The sequence below is a fragment of the Artemia sp. Qi Xiang Cuo genome, chromosome 11, assembly GCF_049724085.1.
Source record: "Artemia sp. Qi Xiang Cuo chromosome 11, ASM4972408v1, whole genome shotgun sequence".
In the NCBI taxonomy this organism is placed as follows: domain Eukaryota; kingdom Metazoa; phylum Arthropoda; class Branchiopoda; order Anostraca; family Artemiidae; genus Artemia; species Artemia sp. Qi Xiang Cuo.
This window is the reverse complement of record NC_142804.1, coordinates 56,437,063-56,457,510: the sequence shown is the minus strand read 5'-3', so window position 1 is coordinate 56,457,510 and position 20,448 is coordinate 56,437,063. Positions and strand designations below refer to the sequence as shown.

Genomic DNA, 20,448 nt, shown 5'->3' with positions numbered 1-20,448 from the left:
AATTTTAAAATAGTTGTTGCGGAATTCAAAATTCGCGGTATAGAACACAAAATACTTTCTACAAAACACAAAAATTTTAACAACATCCCAAATACTTTTTCTAGAATACAAAAAATTCTAACATAATCCAAAAACATTTCTACAAAACAGAAATAACTTTTCCAAAATATAAAAAATACTGTATACAATTCTAAAATAGTTCTAACAGAATAAAAAATAGTTGAGGTAGAACTTAAAATACTTGCTACAGAACACATAAATTCTAACAACATCCCAGATACTTCTTATAAAATACAAAAACTTTAAACACACTCCAAAATAATTCTTACAAAACAGAAATAACTCTTACAAAACACAAGAAATACTTTACAAAATTCGAAAATAGTTGTCCTGGCTGTCCTGGAATGTTGAACACCTTCTGTCGGGGTAGGAATGTTGTGGAATCCAGGGCTTTCTCGGAATCCAGGGCGCTGCAGTATCCAGGGTGTTGTCGGAATGCTTCCTATGGACGTTGTCAAAGTGCCTATGGGCCGGAGTGTCCCGTGGCTCTCTTCATTGGGGGGGGGCTATCTTTGTAAATTTTACCAAATCGCTACCTGATATATGTTTCCTGTTTAGGGGGATCTGTGAAGGCGACGGGTCTCTCACGATAAGGTCTATGTTTGTCTACACGTCGCAATGCATCTTGAAGTAAAACTAGCTTTTTTCATCGGCAATATTTTCATCATTAATGAATTAGATTGTCTTGAAAATGTTCCACGGGTTAGAGGACAAGTTTTATTGGAGTAAATTTATAGGGTTTAGTCATCTAATAAAAACTGTTTACAAGTCCTGTGACAATTAGTATTAAAAGTGTAAAAAAGCCACTACCTGCTTGAAGGAGACGTTTTCTTTAAAAAACGTTTCCTTTGTTTTTGAGAGCCAAGGCACGTACAATGGATTAATGTTGCTTTGTTTATTGTGTAACACCTTCTGGCAATTGTACATTACCCTCATAAATTTAAACAAAGTTCAGACATTAGATTAATGAATTATTTGTTATTAACATGTTTTAGTAAGGCCTTCCTGGTTTGGGGTTTTGAAGTGCCTATGACGAAAAATAAATGCCGTTGTTCGTGTAGTTTCTTCAGTGTGATGATGGCAACTAATAGCCTTTTCTACTGTTCACTGGAAGATATACAGTAATTTATTTGTTGAAAATATCAGTGACTACACGTAGATCCTCGGGTGTATTCTGATTAAGATCTAGCAAAATGTATCCGTAGGGCTTATTTGTCACCTGAGTGTACGCTGACAGCCGAAATTTGGGTAGACTTGGGTATATTTGCTTATTGAGAGTTATTAGCGAGCTAGAATCACAAACAACTCGGTAGACAATATAGATTGTGCAATTCAAAGCAAGGGTTCTCATAAATTTGCTCTGATGAAACAGATTGTGTAGAACTAGGGTTATGGAAATGAGTTCATAATGAGAGCGAACGGTAATCAGCTGTAGAATTTCCTGGGGGAACTGTTCAATTGATTCAGCCAAATCATCAATAATCAACCACGAGTTTGGTTCAATACTATTGAAAAAATCAAGTCCCCGTGTGAATTGCATTGGCATGGATGTGGCAATAGGTTTTATTTGATCGTAGGACACCTGCCAAATACTATAGCAATAATAAATTTTCTTTGCTTTTTCCAAAAACACTTTGTTACAATTTTAATTATTTTAGCTAAAAGTGTGGTTTTCCCAAACATTGACGGACAACACGGAAACAACCGGAATGGTTTTCTAAATTGCTAAATAATACTGCTTTTGACAGCATTTGGAGTACATCTTACTTTAGACCATACATGTCTAATGAATAAATAATAATTTTCCCATAGATCCATCTAGTACGTTAACAACAAAAACAATATTTCTTTCATTTATTAACATCAACAACTTGAAATACAGCACGAATAGCACAAACTGTTTGTTCAACAACAATAGTACACACTATTTGTTCAACAAAAACTTAAAATAGTACACACTATTTGTTCAACAACACTTTTTGTACAGCAATTTTTCATTTATTAACATCAACAACTTGAAATACAGCACGAATAGCACACACTATTTGTTCAACAACAATAACATTTTTCATTTATTAACAACAACACTTTTTTGTAGAACAATAACACCCACAACATTTTTCATTATTTTCAAAACTTAAAATAGCAGGCACTATTTGTACAACAGCATTTTTCATTTATTGACAAAAACACTTTTTTGTACAGCAAGAACACAAACAACTTAAAATACAACAAAAATAGTACACACTATCTGTACAACAATAATAGCATTTTTCATTTATTAACAACACTTTTTACACAACAACAACAACAACACTATTTTTCATTTATTGACATAAAAACAACTTACAACACGAATAGCACAGTTGAACACTAAGAAAATATGAGAAACCTGACAGTTGACAACATTTAGAAGATGTGAATACCCTCCATCCCCCGGGGTCCGCGGGCTGAATGCCGGCCTTCGGCGGGACCCCTACCCCCCCCCCCGGGGTCGCTGTGGAAAACTGTATACAATAGCCGCTACTGCAGGTTAAGTTAGGTTAGGTTAATTTATCCAGACCGAGTTGGTTGTGATAGTCTGCACATTTCACCCGGTTTGAAATTCGATATTTCCCGTAGGGACTATTTAACATCATTCTCGAACACATAGACATTGTCGGTTATATATGACATGGCATTTTTTCAACTCTACGAGTATAGTTTCTATATTGCAGAGAGCGAATTGCTAGCACATTTGCTCTTGCCATTAGACAAGTGTCTAAGAAGTTTATTTAGACACTCAGGTTGAAATTATTTTTTACACAGTATGTAGGAATCCGTTTGCATCCCTCCTTTATATCCTTGTCATGTATTTCTACACAGTGGACTACAGGACCGGCGAAAATCCCATTGGATATTAAATCGCTCTCCGTCTCTGATTTTAAAATTAGTAGCTGATTGGGAGCTTGACGTATCTCCAACTTGGGGTAGAGGGACGCATTCCAGTTAGTGAAATCCATCCGCGAGCTGATGTGCACCCCATTTTCCAAATCATTTAATAAATCCCCGGTTTTAACTTTTAACAGCAGAGAATCTGTGTCCCCATAATAAACTTGAACTTCCCCCTCCCTTGGCTATTGTACCTTGCACACATTGTAAAAAAACGACAACATGAGCTTTTTGGAAATTTCCAGTACTGAACTACCTCCTGCTATATTCTTTTTCAGTACAACATTTCTTTTCTTTCTGTGTAGAAGAACCAGGTTCAGCTCTATGCTCGTGAATGTTGTAAAATTAGGTTCGGCTACAATTCGAGCACATTCTTGGGGGCATGTTACGACATCACAACGTGATCTGTTTCGTACGCTTTCACACATTTTGCCAAAAGCTGAATTTAAAATAAGCTTGTACATTTCCTTTTCAACTTTACTTTTTGCCATTGAGCGTTTACCGACAAAGGTGTCGATAAACGTCTTCAAGTATGGTTTCTGACTAAATTGCAGAACCCTATGTATTTTTGTGATCTTCAAACCATTGTTCACGACCAAAGATCGATTGTATGGGCTCAGCGAGTCCTTGGTCACTGGTCTATTGACACAAGGAAATACAAAATCTTTGACAGAATCGTGAAGTTCCAATGGTATGTGCCCGTCAATTTTAAAGAACCATCCTTGGATCCCATTGTCCTCGACGGTGTGAATGTCCGGGATCTGACAAGGATTTCTGAAGCCATTTATAATTTCCACACGGCAAAGAGTAGTGAGACATTGCCGAGGGGTACAATGAGTTCATGTCAAGGAAAACTGCATTAACCTTACACCAGTGTCTTGTCCAATTGGATCCGTTGTTAAAACGCGATCTCCATGAAAAACATACCCCCCCTCATCGATCTTTCTACAAAAAGATGTTGATCCACATCAGTGATCAACCCTATTTCCTCCCTACTAATTTTTAGAATCAAGTCCATCACCAAATGTGGTGCGGAAAAAAAGTAGCCAATATATAGTCAAAACTCTGAATAAATTTGATCTGTTTTTTCAAAAGACAATATTTAATAGAGTGAGTACGTCACTGGCCAAGTACATTCTACATTAATCCCACCCATTTTTACAATTACCCTTATCCCAAACCCTCTTGGCAAATTCATATTCCTCGGCAGTAAATTCACTATTGGTAAGTGAATTAAAGAAAGCTTCAATTGGACGTAGTTTCTCCTCGCTTAACCGTGCGCCAGAGCAGTAATAGTCATATGTATATGCCTTTACAGGTCAGTAGGTCATACATTTCACTGTCTAGAAAGCGCTGTTTAAGCAAAGGAAAACTATCAAAATTGTTACCTTTTCCCACCTGAATAATTTGACTGAGAGCCTTGGGGAAAAAACTAAAAGAATATAGAAACTTGATTCTATTCCAATACGTATGTTCATTGTCCACTACATATCACTTCAACTTGAGAAACACCAGCTTCCTAGCTGATTTGGGGATTATATTGTAGGTAAATGTATTGTTTATCCATGGACTATCTTCTCCCCCTCCCTCCCTGTGCATACGTGCCAAAGCCGGTAAAATAAATTTTAAATCATAATTTGAATTGTGAATGAAAACTGGTATAAAAAACTGCTGGCTTACATTCCCATTGCACGATTGATGTGCTAAACCACGAAAATTACTACCAATTGACGATATTTCCTGCCAATAGTGATTATGATCTCTTACTTTCCCCTTCCCCCTCTTTTCCCCCTAGTCCCTTTTCCCAAAGTCTCCGATTCAAACTCCCTCATACAAATCCAATATTTTTTCTGATTTTTAGTAACCAGACGATCTACTGCAGATAACATAACTGGACAATGATTATTTCTGAAACGAAAATTAGCTCCTATTATATTAACAATTGAGTTATTCAATGCATTGATCAACAAATTATTCCCGTTGAATGTTTCGCCTATTTCTAACAACTGCACTGTGTTAGAGTTGTCTCTTTGTGTGTGGGCATAGGAAACCGCAATAGCTTGATGTTCTTTGATTAGATTCGGAAATCGGGTGTCGTTCACATCCGCTAGCTTAGCTTCACAATCCAAAGCGATCTTATTGCTTTGCAGGAGGGTATTCTGGAAATTTTTTAATCTTAAAATACCCCTGTCACCCGAAACTATTTTCACTGATTGATAGCCATGACGACTACAATGCTTCAGTTGATTCTGTAGTTTTAAATCACTATGAAATCTAGACAGGCATGTTGGACAGTAGAAAAATACCCCCTTATTCTTTTTACCCTCCCCCAGAACTCTACTGATATCTGTAATTGGGTTGAAATGGCCAATTGAAGTGGGTTCACTAGGTGGTGTATGCAACAACCAAACCCAGTGCTTCACGAATTCAATTGACGGGCCCCTTACTGGGAACAACACCCCCTTTTTATTAGAACGTGCTCCATCCTCAAATTCTGTTTAATATTGGATCAAAGTAATGCCGATATTCAAATGGGATTGGCCCGTTCGAAAATATCAATTGGCCTGATCGTTACTGGAAATTTTTCCTCTAAATAAGAGAAATCTACAGGGGGAAAATCGGATCCCTCTTTCCCATGTACAGCCCAGTATTCCAAATTTTTCTTTGTAGCGTTGCATTCTAAGGGTTCGGAAGCTGATATGAGGATAGCGTACATGAAACATTTTTTGCCTGTTTCAAAACAGATTCGTTGAACGCCCTCACATCCATCTAAATCGGGATTATATTTTTAAACTATTGACCTTTCCCCCGCCCCTCCTGCCCCACCTCTTAAATTAAAATCTTTTTTAAATTTACATATATTTACACTATAATTTTCAACAAATAAAACTACGGAACCACTACCATTTTCATTATAATTTTCGAGATGCGTGATAATTTGGTCTATTCATTGAATATAAATTATTTCAAAATTTTCCAAATGAGGATATACCACCAACATCTTGATGTGTACATAATGATCGTACACGTTGCTTTTTCCCTCATTCAAATAAAATATTTTTAAAACAATTGAAATCTTAATAGAGGCCCTACCCTCCCCCCCCACAACTGAGTCTGGTTTTTTAAAAGTGCACGAATTTTTTCTACATATTCATGAACAATATCTATAGGTTCAATTATAAATTCCTCCCCCCCCCATAAGTGAATTAAATGGATCCCCAAAGGTTGCAGTATAAACGACTATTGTATTTAATATCGAATTTGTTTGATGAAATTCTGGTAGTGTTGTGAATTGTATAACATTACCCTACCCCCTTGTATATTATCACCCTCTCCCCCACTTTGTTCAATAACAGGGCTGTGAGAATCTATCGAAGTCATTTCATTTGATTGAAGTGGAACCATATTCATTAAATCTAAGGGGGAAGGGTAAAATTTGCCATGTATTTGGACTTAGCAATGGTAAGTCACCCACTGAACTAGCTACATTGCCTTGCTCAACTGTGCTGTTATCTACATTGAAATAATTACTTAATAAATCGTCAATATTAGAAGGTATTTCATCAGAGTTAACCATACCATGCCATTCATTATCGTTGATAGCTGATGTTTCAAGTTTCTGAATGTCATGAAACTCCATAGGCGCGTCAATAAGTTTATGACTTGTTTCTTCTTCAACTGATGAGGGGGGAGATAGAAAATATGGAACCAATGCAATCTATAAATGAAAATAGCTTATTTTCAAAGTGTCTAAATCACCCTTTTTTAAAATTTGGATTATTATTTACATATTATTTAAAACACGCTTATTAGTAGTAGTAATAGAAGCAGTATCACTATCTGTATGAACATAGTACCATTTGGTTAATTCACTGTTCCCTACTCTAACTATTCTATATATCCAGAAAGTTCCAATTTAATAGTCACCCAATATGCATTAGTGGTATAATATATTAACAGTCTAAAACAAGACAAAATAGATTTTGATTTTGTTAAACCAACCCCCAAGAATTTCAAATTAATACTCTTTATCTGCTTTGGAAAAAAAACTGGGGTCTTTACTTGGTTTGAAATGGATAGTCTATCTCGTTCTGGCCATCTCCGGTCATGATACACAACTCATTCTGATAGATATTGGCTTTTATGATATCTGTAGAGGCAAGAATAACCGTTCGTCAACAAATCAGTATTCACTAAAGAAACAATATTGCAAAAGATTTTACTTCTTACTATTTGAAATTATGACAGGAATATTGTGCCTTTTTTGGCTTCACTAACCTTATTCATGAGATTTCAGCAGGCTGAACGCATGCACTTGACATGATTCAATAATTAAACAGTTCAAAAGGAGAACATTATATTTCCTTTGGGAGAAAAAATCTTTAGCGAGAAATAAAAATATGGAAACTTACATTTAGGTCTACAGCTTGCATCTTGAGGACTCTAGGGGCCATACCATTCTCGCCTTGCATTGGTCGCGAAGGGCCCGGTAATGCTTGATAGGGGTGACCTCACAATATTGTGCAGCAGTGACGTTATGAGCAGCCATCCACTCTCTCTTTAATTTTCTGCCAGGCTGCATTGGAGCCTGCTCGGATTGGACTGTGGCTTGGTTAGGCAGCGTGGTAGGTCGATGATGTGGATCTTGTGCAGGCATCGTTTGTCTGGAGGGCCTCGGCCAGCGGCCATACTGCACAACTCTCGCCCTCACAGGGGTTTTATCATTAACCCTAGCCCTCTTTGATGGAGGGGGGCATTTGTCAGAATCGTCCTTAAAGAGAAGAAAAAATTTAGTAGAAAATAACGACTCCGTGTTACAGAAGAAAAATTAGTACCCCCTTCTACAAAATTTATTGTAAGGCATAATTTTGTCTAGAAAACATCTGCCATTGCCCCAAGAAGTCCCCATCCCCCTTTTCAGCAAAGCAAAAAGTAAAATTTGCGAGAGATATACTGCGACAGTCAGTAGCTCCTATTTTTACCATATAGAAAAAAAATTAAATAAATTCCATGCAGGAAATACACCCGAAAAGCATAGAAATCGTATTTTTACCATTAAAAAATTTAAATACATGCCATAGAAACGTAACGAATATATTTGCAAATTATTCCTCTAGGGTCACAGGATGTATCAATTTAGGTCATTTAAAAGGTCCCTCGCTTCAATAAACCTTCTCATGGCAGGTATGTATCTTTTTCTTAACCCCCCTCCCCCCATATAAACACCGAGTACTCAAAATGGAAGACAAATACTATATGAAACTATTTATCATAAGCAACAGCTACCCCCCCCCCACTCTCCCCCTAGCAATTCATAAGATTTACTGTCGCTAATTTGACTGAAAAAACATCATTTTTTTGAAACCATTGTAATGTTTAAGTGCAAATTCACGAGAATTTAGCTTGCCGGATGCATGCACTTGACAGGATGCAATAATTAAGGTTTTAACATGTTTACCGAATTGATAAAAGTCAGGTTAGCGGCTTAGTGTCATAAGTGGATCGGCATATTAATACCTAAGAGTTGACGGATGTCAGTTGACACTTTTAGCTAGAATATAGAAAGCATAAGAATTGCGTATATTTTTTGAAAAGTGAATTATTTCCAAAGAAAGAATTAAAATCGTTAACTGTTGGGGGTTTACACGGTAAAAAAAAGCGTATTTTACGCTTTCTAACGACTATAAACATCGCATAGTGGAGATTTTTTTTTCGGGGGGGTGGGTATACCTGAATTTGAATATGTTTGAGAGGGACTACAAAAAAAGATTTTATTTGGAAATAACCTAAGAAAATTTACTAAAAAGAACTCACATTATAAATATGTGTAGCTAAAGCTTCCAAGTCAACAATATTTAATGTTCTCTTCATAATGTCTCGAGATGGTATGATAGTTCAAGCTCAACGCATATCCATTATAAACAAAATCTCAAGGCTGAATTGTGATGTAAGTGAAACCTTACGTAAGTCCATTGACCTAGAAAGAAACACGTGATCCTGTCCCGTTAGTGGATCAATAGGAACAACCCTTGATTGGCCTAGAAAGAGACACGTTATTCTGTCCCGTTAGAGTCAATTACCCAGCAATTGTTTTCGAACTTACGTCTATATCCAAGTTGTTCTTGAACTTCTGTCTACATCCAAGCTGTTGTTTAACTTATGTCTACATCCAAATTGTTGTTGAACTTATGTCTACATCCAAGTTGTTCTCGAACTTTTGTCTACATCCAGGTTGCTGTTGAGGGTATGACTAAATCTAAGTTGCTGTTTAAGTAATTTCTAAATCTAAGTTGCTATTGAACAAAAGTCTACAAGTAAATTGTTTTTGAACTAAAGTATGAAACCGAGTTGTCGTTTAACTAATGTCTACATCCAAATTGTTGTTAAATTCATGTCTACATGCAAATTGTTGTTGAACTTATGTCTACATCCAAGTTGTTGTTGAACTTATGTCTACATCCAAGTTGTTGTTGAACTTATGTCTATATCCAAGTTGTTTTTGAACTTATGTCTACATCCAAGTTGTCGTTGAACTTCTGTCTACATCGAAGCTGTTGTTAAAATAATATCTACAAGCAAATTGTTGTTAAACTTATGCCTACTTCCAAGAAAACAACAAATAAATTGACCAACACTCATAATCATCAAACAACCATTAACAAAAAACATGCATAAATTATGTTCGTACAGTATCTATTGGGTTACTCCTACTGATAGTATTTGAGTCTTGTTTGGGGAAAAAATTGTCTGTGGCACAAAATGGCAGAAATCGGTACATTCCGGCGGCTTGATCTCTGTTGGTGCTTAAAAAGGGCACTAGCACTTTTAACCTCCCTTTCCATGAAATTTTATGACCACTGCTTCCATATGACCACCCCTGGGGGAAAAAAACAAACCAACAAACAAATAAAAACGCAGTGATGAGACATATGTGCAACTTGTCAATAGTGAACGAGAACAGAAAAACCTGCTATAAAACAATTTGGCAGTATGTTGTTTTGAAAATTTCCGACTACCAAATAAGAGCCTACATTAAGCTATTTATAGCTTGATGCAGACTCAGGGCCATTAGATAATTGCGGAGAAAAAAAACGACTAGTGACTGTCGTTAATCTTGCAGAAAATTGGCTCAGTCTGGCGAATAAATGTGTTTAATTTGTATATTTGTAAACGCAAATTTATATTGCTTTCCATGATTTTGCACTGCAGCAGCGGCAGCCAAAAGAAAAAAAAAGCAGTTAGGCTACTAGTCAAAGTGAGTTTTCAGTCAAATCAGTCAAATAGTCAAAACTAGTCAAACAGTTTAACAGCATGATTATACAGTTTTATTTCATATTTGCTTGTGAGCTTTTTCATGACAATCCTCGAATATTAAGAAACTAGATCATTCAAATAAAGAAAAAAAGCAAAACTATTCACAAATTACTAAGCAAATTAGACTAAAATAATTGTCATGGCAAAAATTGAGATAGCAGTAATGATCTAGCATACATTCAAGAGTCAAACTAAGCATACTTCATTTAAGTAGCCTACTACTCACTTTGACTAGTAGGCTACTAGTCAAAGTGAGTTTTCTAACAGTAACATTATTTCTGTTCTATAAAATATTAAAATTCAGCTTATTGAAATTTATCTGTAGATGTATGGGGGTGCTACCATTTCGACTAACAGTCACAAGCACTAAACGCCATAACATCTAAAAGGAAAATCCGTCAGAATCACTAACCGTCAAAACATGTAAAAAAATGTGTAAGTTTATCTAATATTAATAAGTATATAATAGTTTAGAAACAAATTTCGGCTATATATTTGCAGATCAGGGGGGTGGGGGTAAAGCGTTGTATATATTGAATACGTAAACTAACCTAACCTAGGTACCTTTCCCCCCTAGACCCCCAAAAAACTAAAGTTTTAAAATTTTGGATGTTGTGACGGTTGGTGGTTCTGACGGATTTTTTTGTCGATGTTATGACGGATTTTGTCGATCCCGACGTTAGTACTCCAGACGGTTAGATGTTATGACGCCTTCCCGAAGTATGTTGCACAGACTTAGAAGCGATAATTTCTGTTTGTTTGAGTATCAATTTCACTCAAAATGACCTTTTTTGTCATCATAATTTTTTGCTATTTTTTATTTTATGATAAAGTATGTGTTAACCCAGCTATTAAATTTTCGCCTAACTTTGGCAATCGTATAAAAAACGTTCAACGTGAGGTTTTCTTAAAATATAGCGTTAAATGTCAGTTTTGCTTCTGACGTATTTCAAATTTTCCCATAAATACATGCCATAGTTATTATAGATAAGAATTCTGTAGGATTCATATTTAAGAATTTCATGGGATCAGTGGTATATTTACTAACGGTGTTTTTTTTAGAAGCGGTAAAGGATAATAAATCAATCAATTTTTTCTTACAAAAAAAATAGTTTAGAAGCACTAGTAATGGTTGTTTGGCCGAAGAAGCTTATCTTGTTGGGGGCCTAGCAATACAATGACTTGAAACCGCAAATACAGTACAATAGACAATACGCTAAGTTACAAATTATCCCCCCCCAAAAAAAAATAGAGGAAACAGAGCATGCGCAATATAATATAGTAAAATAACTATAATATAGTTATTTGGCCGAAGAAGCTTATCTTGTTGGGGGCCTAGCAATACAATGACTTGAAACCGCAAATACAGTACAATAGACAATACGCTAAGTTACAAATTATCCCCCCCCCCCAAAAAAATAGAGGAAACAGAGCATGTGCAATATAATATAGTAAAATGCGCTAATAAAAGAAAATAATATTAGAAAAGAAAGCAAGAAATCATAAACTGTAAAAGCAAAGAAAAACAGAAACGACCTGCTCAACAAAGTTAACTTTGAATAGCTCCTGACTTTTCCAGCCGCCTAAAATCACCAGCTATGAGTCGAAACTCCTAGGAGAGACATACGCAAAAGGGAGGTCGCGAAATCCTAAATTTTCTTGAATTTGTAGTCATTTGTTCAAACTAACAAATAATATTTTTTATTATTGTCCCTCCCCCTCCTCCACAAAAAGTTCCGTGGACGTGTCTGACTTTTCGAACAATATAAGTCTCTAAGTTGAACTTAAATCTCATATTTTAGATAGCTCTTCGGAGTGACAGTGGTTCCACATTGGCAAAGTAGGCCAATCACACCGGTTTGCGTAAGGTTCGTTATATATATTAATCTTGACGTAAGCTGCTTAACGTGAATGGCATTATGAAATCACTCCGTTATAAGTTGCTTATCAACGTAATAAGGATATTTTAAGCAGTCCACTTGTGTCGAAGGCGTTTCTAACGATAGCAAAAAGGAAAGGAAAACTAATTATCAATTATTCTTTGCTATCTCCACTGCCAATAGCTCGACAATTAAGTTTAAAATATTCTAGACAACACGTGGTAGAGTGTTGGCCTTGGTAGAGTGTAAAATTAAAGTAGAATATTCAAAATTCTATTCGACTTTGGTGGAGTTGCTCGAGAGCAGTGAGAGTTAAGAATGGGGTAAATCATCAGAACTGAATTTGCAGCGCATCTGACATTAAGACATTAAGAACTAAGTTAGAGGATGAGTTGTAAAATTAGGGCGACTAACTGCTTTGTCTTTTTTTCTGGAGAGCAACAATTCTAGGTCCACTTTGTATTACTAACATGCTTTATTGGTAGGGGTGTGGTGCCTGTGGGAATTTTTCTGGGTAGAGAATACCCTATTCTCCCCTACCCTTCGTCGGGCATTTATAATTTCCAACAAGGATGACAGTGACCTGTTTTTTTAGATAAATTCATAGAAGCTGAACAGACATACTTAATGTTGCTGGTTAAGAAAACCAGTTTTATCATTGCTTAACTTGGTTCGACAGGGGAAATAATCATTTCTTCTCATCAAACAGTTCGTGGTAACGAACTGTAAGTAAGAAGCGACCCGGCTCAATAGTAACGGAAACCCTAAAAAACGGAATTTTGATAACAATAGATACATCAAAAGAATCGAATTTTTAAGTTTAATCTTACGAATCAAGCCTGAGAAAAAAGAGGAAACACCCACTAAAGTCTTAAAATATTAATGAAAATCACGCCATCATATTAGAAAACCTGCTGTAGAGGTTTCAAGCTCCTATCTGCAAAAATGTGGAATTTGTATTTTTTGCCAGAATAAAGATCACGGATGCGTGTTTATTTGTTTGTTTTTTCCCCAGAAGTTATCGTATCGATCCAGCGGTCCTAGAATATCGGGAAAGATCTCATTTAAACGGAATTAAAAGTTCTAGTGCCCTTTTTAAGTGGCCAAAAATATAGGAGGGAAACTAGGCCCTCTCCCACGCACCTTATTTCTCAAAATCGTCTGATCAAAATTTTGAGATAGTCATTTTGTTCAGCATAGTTGAAAGGCCGAAGAACTATGCCTTTGGAAATGTCATGACCCCCACTGCCCCCGGGGAAATGTCTTTAAGTTACAAAATTTGTCCATTGCTTACGTATAGTATTTGCTATTGGGGAGTGTTTTGACTCTATATTACAACTCTACTTTTTAAAACAATAAAAAATTTAGCGTAAAGAGCGAGGCGTTGAGGAGGTGACAGCCCCTTTCATATATGGAATAATTTTTGTTCGTTATAAGTTGTAATATCGCTCCTTACTTTCAGTTAAAAAGAATTTTTTTTTATTTAATTACTAAATAAAACGAGAGCAGTTTGATTATTCCCCTTTAACTACCTATAAAGTTTAGATCTTTCCTTGACAAAATGTAGAAAGTAAGGAATGAATTGGAATGAAGCTTTCTAGATAAAACAGGCCTTACATATCAAAATCGTCACCATCTTAATGGAATCTACTAACTCGATAGTGAAAATACTTTTTTTTTTCTCTCTCAAGCTTCAGGCTTGAGATGTCTTTGTATAGTGGCATGATGCCGTAACCAATAATATAGGTATATTCTTTGACGTGAACACAATTCAAGGGAAGCTGGCTATCCCTGCTCAAGAGTCATTGTTAAATAAATAAAAGTTCAAATAGGGATAAAAATCCTTTTAATAGACAGTGATAAGTTTCACAAAAATGCTAAATATTTCGGTCACAAACGCAGTGACCGTCATCAGTAGATACTACTATAGTATAGTATTAAAATAGTATAGTATAGTATTATAGTATAGTATTAAAAGGATTTTATGCCTATTTGAACTTTTATTTATTGTCATGGAAAGGTAGTGTGGTCTTCGAAATTATCTACGTCATTATTAAAGTGAATATCGAGTACCATCACCGATAAGATTTTTACATCTTCTCTTTGGTACCCTGAGGGGGGGGGGTACCTTACCCTTTTAATACAGCTTTGGTATCAAGTAATACAGTTTTACCAGAACTTCGCATGGTGGTCTTACACACAAATATATTTTTTAGGTTTTTTTTTGCTTGTCGTATTTTGCACATGTTAGGAAGGCCTTTGTCATGATTAAATAAATAAAAAAACAAATTTTTTCAGCTAAAAGTAAGGAGCAACATTAAAATATAAAACAAACAGAACACGCTAAAGTTTGCCTTTTTGTCCCAGTTTTTTAAGAAAGGCTTTTCAAACACAAGTGCCGTTGAATTGGAATAAGAAGTATTTTTAAAGAACTTTAAGACTTTAGCGTAAAGAGCGAGGAAGGGGCAGCCCCCCTCATATACGGTATAATTTCTGTTTGTTTTAACTTTTACTGTTGCTCCTTACTTTCAGCTGAAGAAACTTGGTTTTTTAAAAGTCAATCAAGCAGTTCGTGGTAACGAACTGTAAGTAAGGAGGGACGTAGTAAGTAGAGTTTCTATAGTAACTGAAGCTTTAAAAAACAGAATTTTGATACCGATAGATATATCAACAGAATCGGTTTATTATGCTAATTCCAAATATATAAGTTTCATTAAGTCTAGTATTATACATCAAAGGCTATGAGCCTGAGGAAATTTACCTGATTCTCCAAAAAGGGGTGAAACATCCCCTAAAAGTCTAAGAATCTCAATGAAAATCACACCATCAGATTCAGCATATCAGAAAACCTTTTTCAGAGGTAATCATACAAAATCGTAAAGTTTTGTTGCGTGTCCTTACTCCTTAGTCAGCTCGCTCTGATAATAATGATTGGAGCATCGTGTATATTATAATCAAGTTGACTGCTACGCAATAAATATTTTATCTAAGAAAGCTAGTTTTCCAACTAGTTTGAAAGATAAGTCATACTAAAACAAGGAATTGTCACATTCAATTGTCGTGTACACCACGTGGTGTCTACCATGAAGGGTGGTTGCGTGCCATGCTAGGCAAGAGGTGTGGCCTGGCGGAAGTATGTATGCACGCGGTGTGAAGTATTCCACTTTTGCCAGAATAAGTGGTGCTGCGAGATATATACCATGTAGTAGAGAATAGGCTATGCCGCGAGTAATACTAAATATGATTTCGCTGTTATTGATGTTCTTTTTCTTTAATTGACAGCGAAAAGGGTGAAAGCACTTTATCTAATCTGAATTCTGTTTGTAAGTAGATAGAAAGCTGAAATCTAGCACGTGCACGGAATTTTGAGAGGGGGGTAGATTCTAAAAAAAGATACAAAATGCAAGAATTAAATCAAATATTTTTAGTTAACGTGGACTCTTTGATTTAGTAGAGAGAGGCGAGTCTCCTGTGCATTTTTATTGTTACCACTTGCCCTTTATGTTGAATGCCTTTGCAACTGGTCGCCCCCGCAGCCCGGAATGGCTCAAATCGAAATTTTAAGATAGCCATACTAATGGGTCTCGGCAGTTATAATGTGCGTCCGAAGATATCATAGTAAAACAGAGGTTTTATCGTTACATTTTAACGAAGAAGTGAATATGTTGTACATAGTTGAAGCCAGAGTCATACAAGTATTTTCAATCTGTATGACGAAAATGCTTAAAATGGCGCCATCACGCCAATTCTACCTCTACCTCTCCGAATTTTTTTCTCTTTATTTATTCCCATAATATGGCAATTAAGAGCTTCTGAATTTACTAATTACAACTATTATACTAATTCCGCAATATAGATGTCTAAAATCAAAACACGCCAAGTACATATTTTAAATATCACACCTTTTGAAATCAACCTTGCAAGAGTGTACTTGATTGGAGGGTCCTAATTCATTGGGCTTGTACCCCTTCCATCACTCCTTAGCCGTTTCTCTCCCACTTTTCACGTAAACACTTGTTCTGGCCCTCTCAAAAAGCTGAATAAAATTATGAGTTTAATGATTACAAAAATGAGGCTAATATCGAAATATAGACGTCCAAAATCTATATGTTGAGTACATAGTGCAGAGACCCATGCCCCTCCAACATTTTCATCCCCAATTTTGGCATGTGTGTTGCATACCATTGACCATCATGATAATTAATATGGTCTTTAGTGATAAAATGTCAATGGTGGTAAATGAAATGTCATAAAATATTTCATATGATATAATGTAAATGTCGATTAACATGGTATTTAGTGATAAAATGTCAATATGGTCTTCAGTGATGTAATGTTAATCATCAGTGAATAGAGCCAAAGCTGTTTTGGGCTTTTTCGAGAGTTCAATCAGGTACCAGAAAGCTTTTATAGAGCGTTGACCCAGAAGCAAAAACTAAATCTATAGCGAGGTTTTGAATGCACCTATCGTTTGTGATCGTCCTTTCTTTGGAACTATTTTTAAGATCAAAGAGACATATAAGTATGATCATATAAGTAGTTTGCACCGTGCTCGCTTGAACACACGTCTGGACTAAGTGATAAGACCTTTTGGAGACATCTTGTTAATGGTAAATAGTGTACTCTCAGTGCTTGCTCGAGTTTGACGTTATTCGATTTCGAGTCGTTATGGGACAGATTTAGTACTGTTCATACGAGCCTCTAAGCAATATTTTTTGAAATTAATTCGGCAATCAGGTGTCCTTTCCGTGTCATAGCTATCGGTGTAACCATGATTAGTGTTACGTGTGGTTGCCCTGTTCTCATTAGTTATTTCCAAGCGCTGCTCCATGCTCGTCTATTGTACCTGATAGCTTCTTAATTGATCACACCAGCTTTATTCTTAAGACAAGTAAAGATCTAGGTAATTGTACCGTCCAATCACTGTGTGCTTTTTAAATAAGATATTGGAACCGTCACTATAGCCGGATAATATTTTAGGGTGCGATTTTACGTCTATGCTGGTTGGCTTCCATAGAGTGTTTGCTGCGTACAGTCATATATTCTTGTACGCTTTTATGGATGATGTTTTTACATCCCGTGATGGAGTTTACTGCCTGACAGCGAGTATTTGGTGCATTTGATGATGTCTTACGTTATAATTCCCTGCATTGCCCCATTTGTGTCAGTAAATCCCTCCTACTAATTTTCTCGTGTTGTTATTTTGGTACTAAACTTCACACAATGGCTTTCAAATTAAATCTCTGTTTTTAAAGGGTTGGTCAAGGAAATGTCGTTATTGCTTAAGTCGTGTCATAAGCTTCATTAGTGAGGAGTATTTAAGTACAAAGTCCAAGTACTTGGCTTTTACTTCAGTTCAAATTTCATGACGCTCTTTGATGCTGAGTACTTTGGTGCTTCCATGACGTACTTCTTTGCATCTGTGGCGTATTTTTATAGGCCAGTCACATATTATCTCTTATTTCTGGGAATACAAAAGTTCCACCTTTCTAAAACCTGCTTGGGTTTAGAGTTGGAAATTTAAGGCTAGTAAAAAGAGTAGAAGTTAAACTCCACCTGACTGGTTTTTCCGTGTGAAAGTTTAAGCCAATAAAAAGAACGAACGGTTTTTTAAGTGGTCTGTGGAGTTTAAAAGCCGTACTCCCTGGACAAACGTTTCAGTTGAAAAGTCAATTGTGAGAAAGCTGGCCTAGAGTTAAAACTAGTAACAGTAAAAAAAAGCGGTATAATTTATTGTTTTGGTATGCTATCTTCGTTATTCTTAATGACATATGAAATATGATTATATCAGATGGCCATGCCCATACAAAGTAAGCGAATAACTGACAAATACCGTCAGTTAACACAAAAAAACTTGCGTCAATTTATAAAAAAAAGTGAAATACTCACAAAAAGGAGTGATATCTTGGAAAAGTATGATATGAAATTCAACATGTCAACTAGATCAGAGATTTGACCCTCCAATCTAAAAAAAAGTGTTTTTTTTCCAAGGAGGATCGTTGCGGTTGTCTGTTTTCCCCAGGGGTCATCGTATCGAATTAGTGGTGGTAAAATATTGAGAAGGGTATTATTTAAGCAGAAATCTAAAGTTCTAGTGCCCTTTCTAAGAACACTAGGACAAAACCGGATATATTTTGTGTCAAAAGGACACATTCCGATGTGCCGGGACACAATGACTTAAAAGGACAAAAAAGTGACAAATTTTAGGAATTTGGGACTTAAAAGAGCAAAAAAGGGACACATTTTAACTGTTATAAAAAAGAAGAAAAATTTACTAACTGGATATATATTTTGGTAAAAAAAATATCACTTTTTCACCACAGTAGTGCTTTTTTTTTCTTCTTTTTTTTTCTTTTTTTTTTTAAAATCCAGGATTTGCCAGAGATGTAAGTAAAGGATTTTCTTCCAAGTAAGAGATTTACATGTTTATATGAGATTTGTTCTTTCCCACTAAATCATTTTGTATGAATGTTTATGTTTCTTTTTTGTTGTTGCCATTTTATTTAATGTTAACTGGGCGCCTTGAAAGAGGTTTACAAAGCGTCTTTTGGTCAATAATACAACTTTGTTAAAAAAAAAATTCACCTCTAGTTTTTGAGATTTCAAGATGGACACATTTTTAGCTAAAAATGACACATTTTTGAATGTTCAGGGGACACGTTCATGGACCAAAAAGTTGGCAACCTTGTTCGTGCCGCAAAAAAAGTATTTATTTGTCTATACAGGGCTAAAATGGCATCGACCGAACATTCAGATTTAGCTGATTGGCCTACAGCTAACCAAAAGGTAATCTTAAAACCTAAGCAGATTTTCAGTCCATACCAAATGAACAATAATTATTATAGGCTAATGATAACGAGTATTCGGTACTGCATAGAACCATATTAGCCATAAGGAGATGGACTAGTGCATCTTTTATGGGCAAGGGGGCACCTAAAGCACTCTTTTTTTTAATTATCGAACTTCCCATGAGGAGTACTTCAGACAAATATAAAGGATACATTTAACCCCTACCTCCAGTCGTTTGTAAGGACATATTTTGACTAAGCAGACAGCATGAGAAATTAGGGGATTGAAATTTTTACTTCAGGATCGGTAGTTTTTAACAGGGAAGGTTAGTTTTCAAAAGCGTAATTGTTTGGGGTGTGATAGGGCATTATTCTCCGTCATTTTTTAAGAAAATGTTATTTTATTGATTGAAAAAAATGAACCATATTGAGCCGTAAATGAGCCCTTATTGCCAGAACATAGTTTTACACAGGTAAAACTTTTGCGTAAGGGCCGTGGTTGGTAAAAAAAAAAAGAGTCAAAGATGCTCCAGAGCAATTGATGGCGCATAGAGCGTCAAATTGACTTTATACTTTTGGGTGTCTTTATAGGGACAGGTAGCAAGCCTGTCTCCCAACCTTGTGGTAGGGGGAGGACCTTGGGCCCTGTATTGCGAAGATAAAAATCAATCCCGAGACAATCCACAGGGTTGTCTCGGAGGATAGCCCCTCATATTCAGGATTAACATGGATATGATAATAAAAACGAACAAAATTAAATAAAACAAGTTTTTGCAAATGAAAGTAAAGAGCATGATTAAAAGTTAAAATATTAGATGGGCAACCACCTAATCAGTTCCCACTCTTTGCACTACAGTACTACATGACCAACGTAATTGCGTCTACTTAGCAGCAGAGCAGTATCAAAATAGCATAAGCAGGACAGAGCAGTATGCGTGTCATTATACTTCAAGATGAAAAAAAATGTCCCTTGGTACCAGAGGTCAAGGCCGTATCCAGGGGGCGGAGGGGTTTGAACCCCTCCTCCCCAAAATGTTTGCCTGACTTGTAAAAACGTAATAACAATGAATATAAACAAATTTTTGATGCGTTTTAAAGTTTTTTGTACCGGAAAAAATCCTGGATACGACCCCTTCAGAGGTACCAGATTAAAATTTGACTGTTCCGACTAAAATAAACTATTTCTATTCTGTGTTTAAATTTGTTGTCGCAACTCAGACTGCATGCGTAAGATCAGCTCCGTATCCTAACTACCGCAAAGTTCAGGCTCTATACTCTTAGGCGGCTTTCATACTGCGCCTGTAATTTTCTATGCCAAGTTACATTAAGTACAACCTTTCACGAAAAAAAGGTTATGAATGAACAGTGAGAAAATTGTTCAATTTGAATTACATTGATTTTGTTTGATTGACTGATAATGTGTATCTGTGGATACTTAAGTGGGCAAGGTTAGACCTACCTTACGAAGATTCGTC

The 20,448-nt window shown here is 36.0% G+C and overlaps 1 protein-coding gene across 1 annotated transcript in view; it reads left to right on the top strand.

Annotated features, from left to right (window-relative positions):
• Window positions 1-20,448, top strand: part of LOC148947161 (uncharacterized) — a 171,475-nt gene that overhangs the window by 33,739 nt on the left and 117,288 nt on the right. The gene's annotated exons all lie outside the window — the stretch shown is intronic.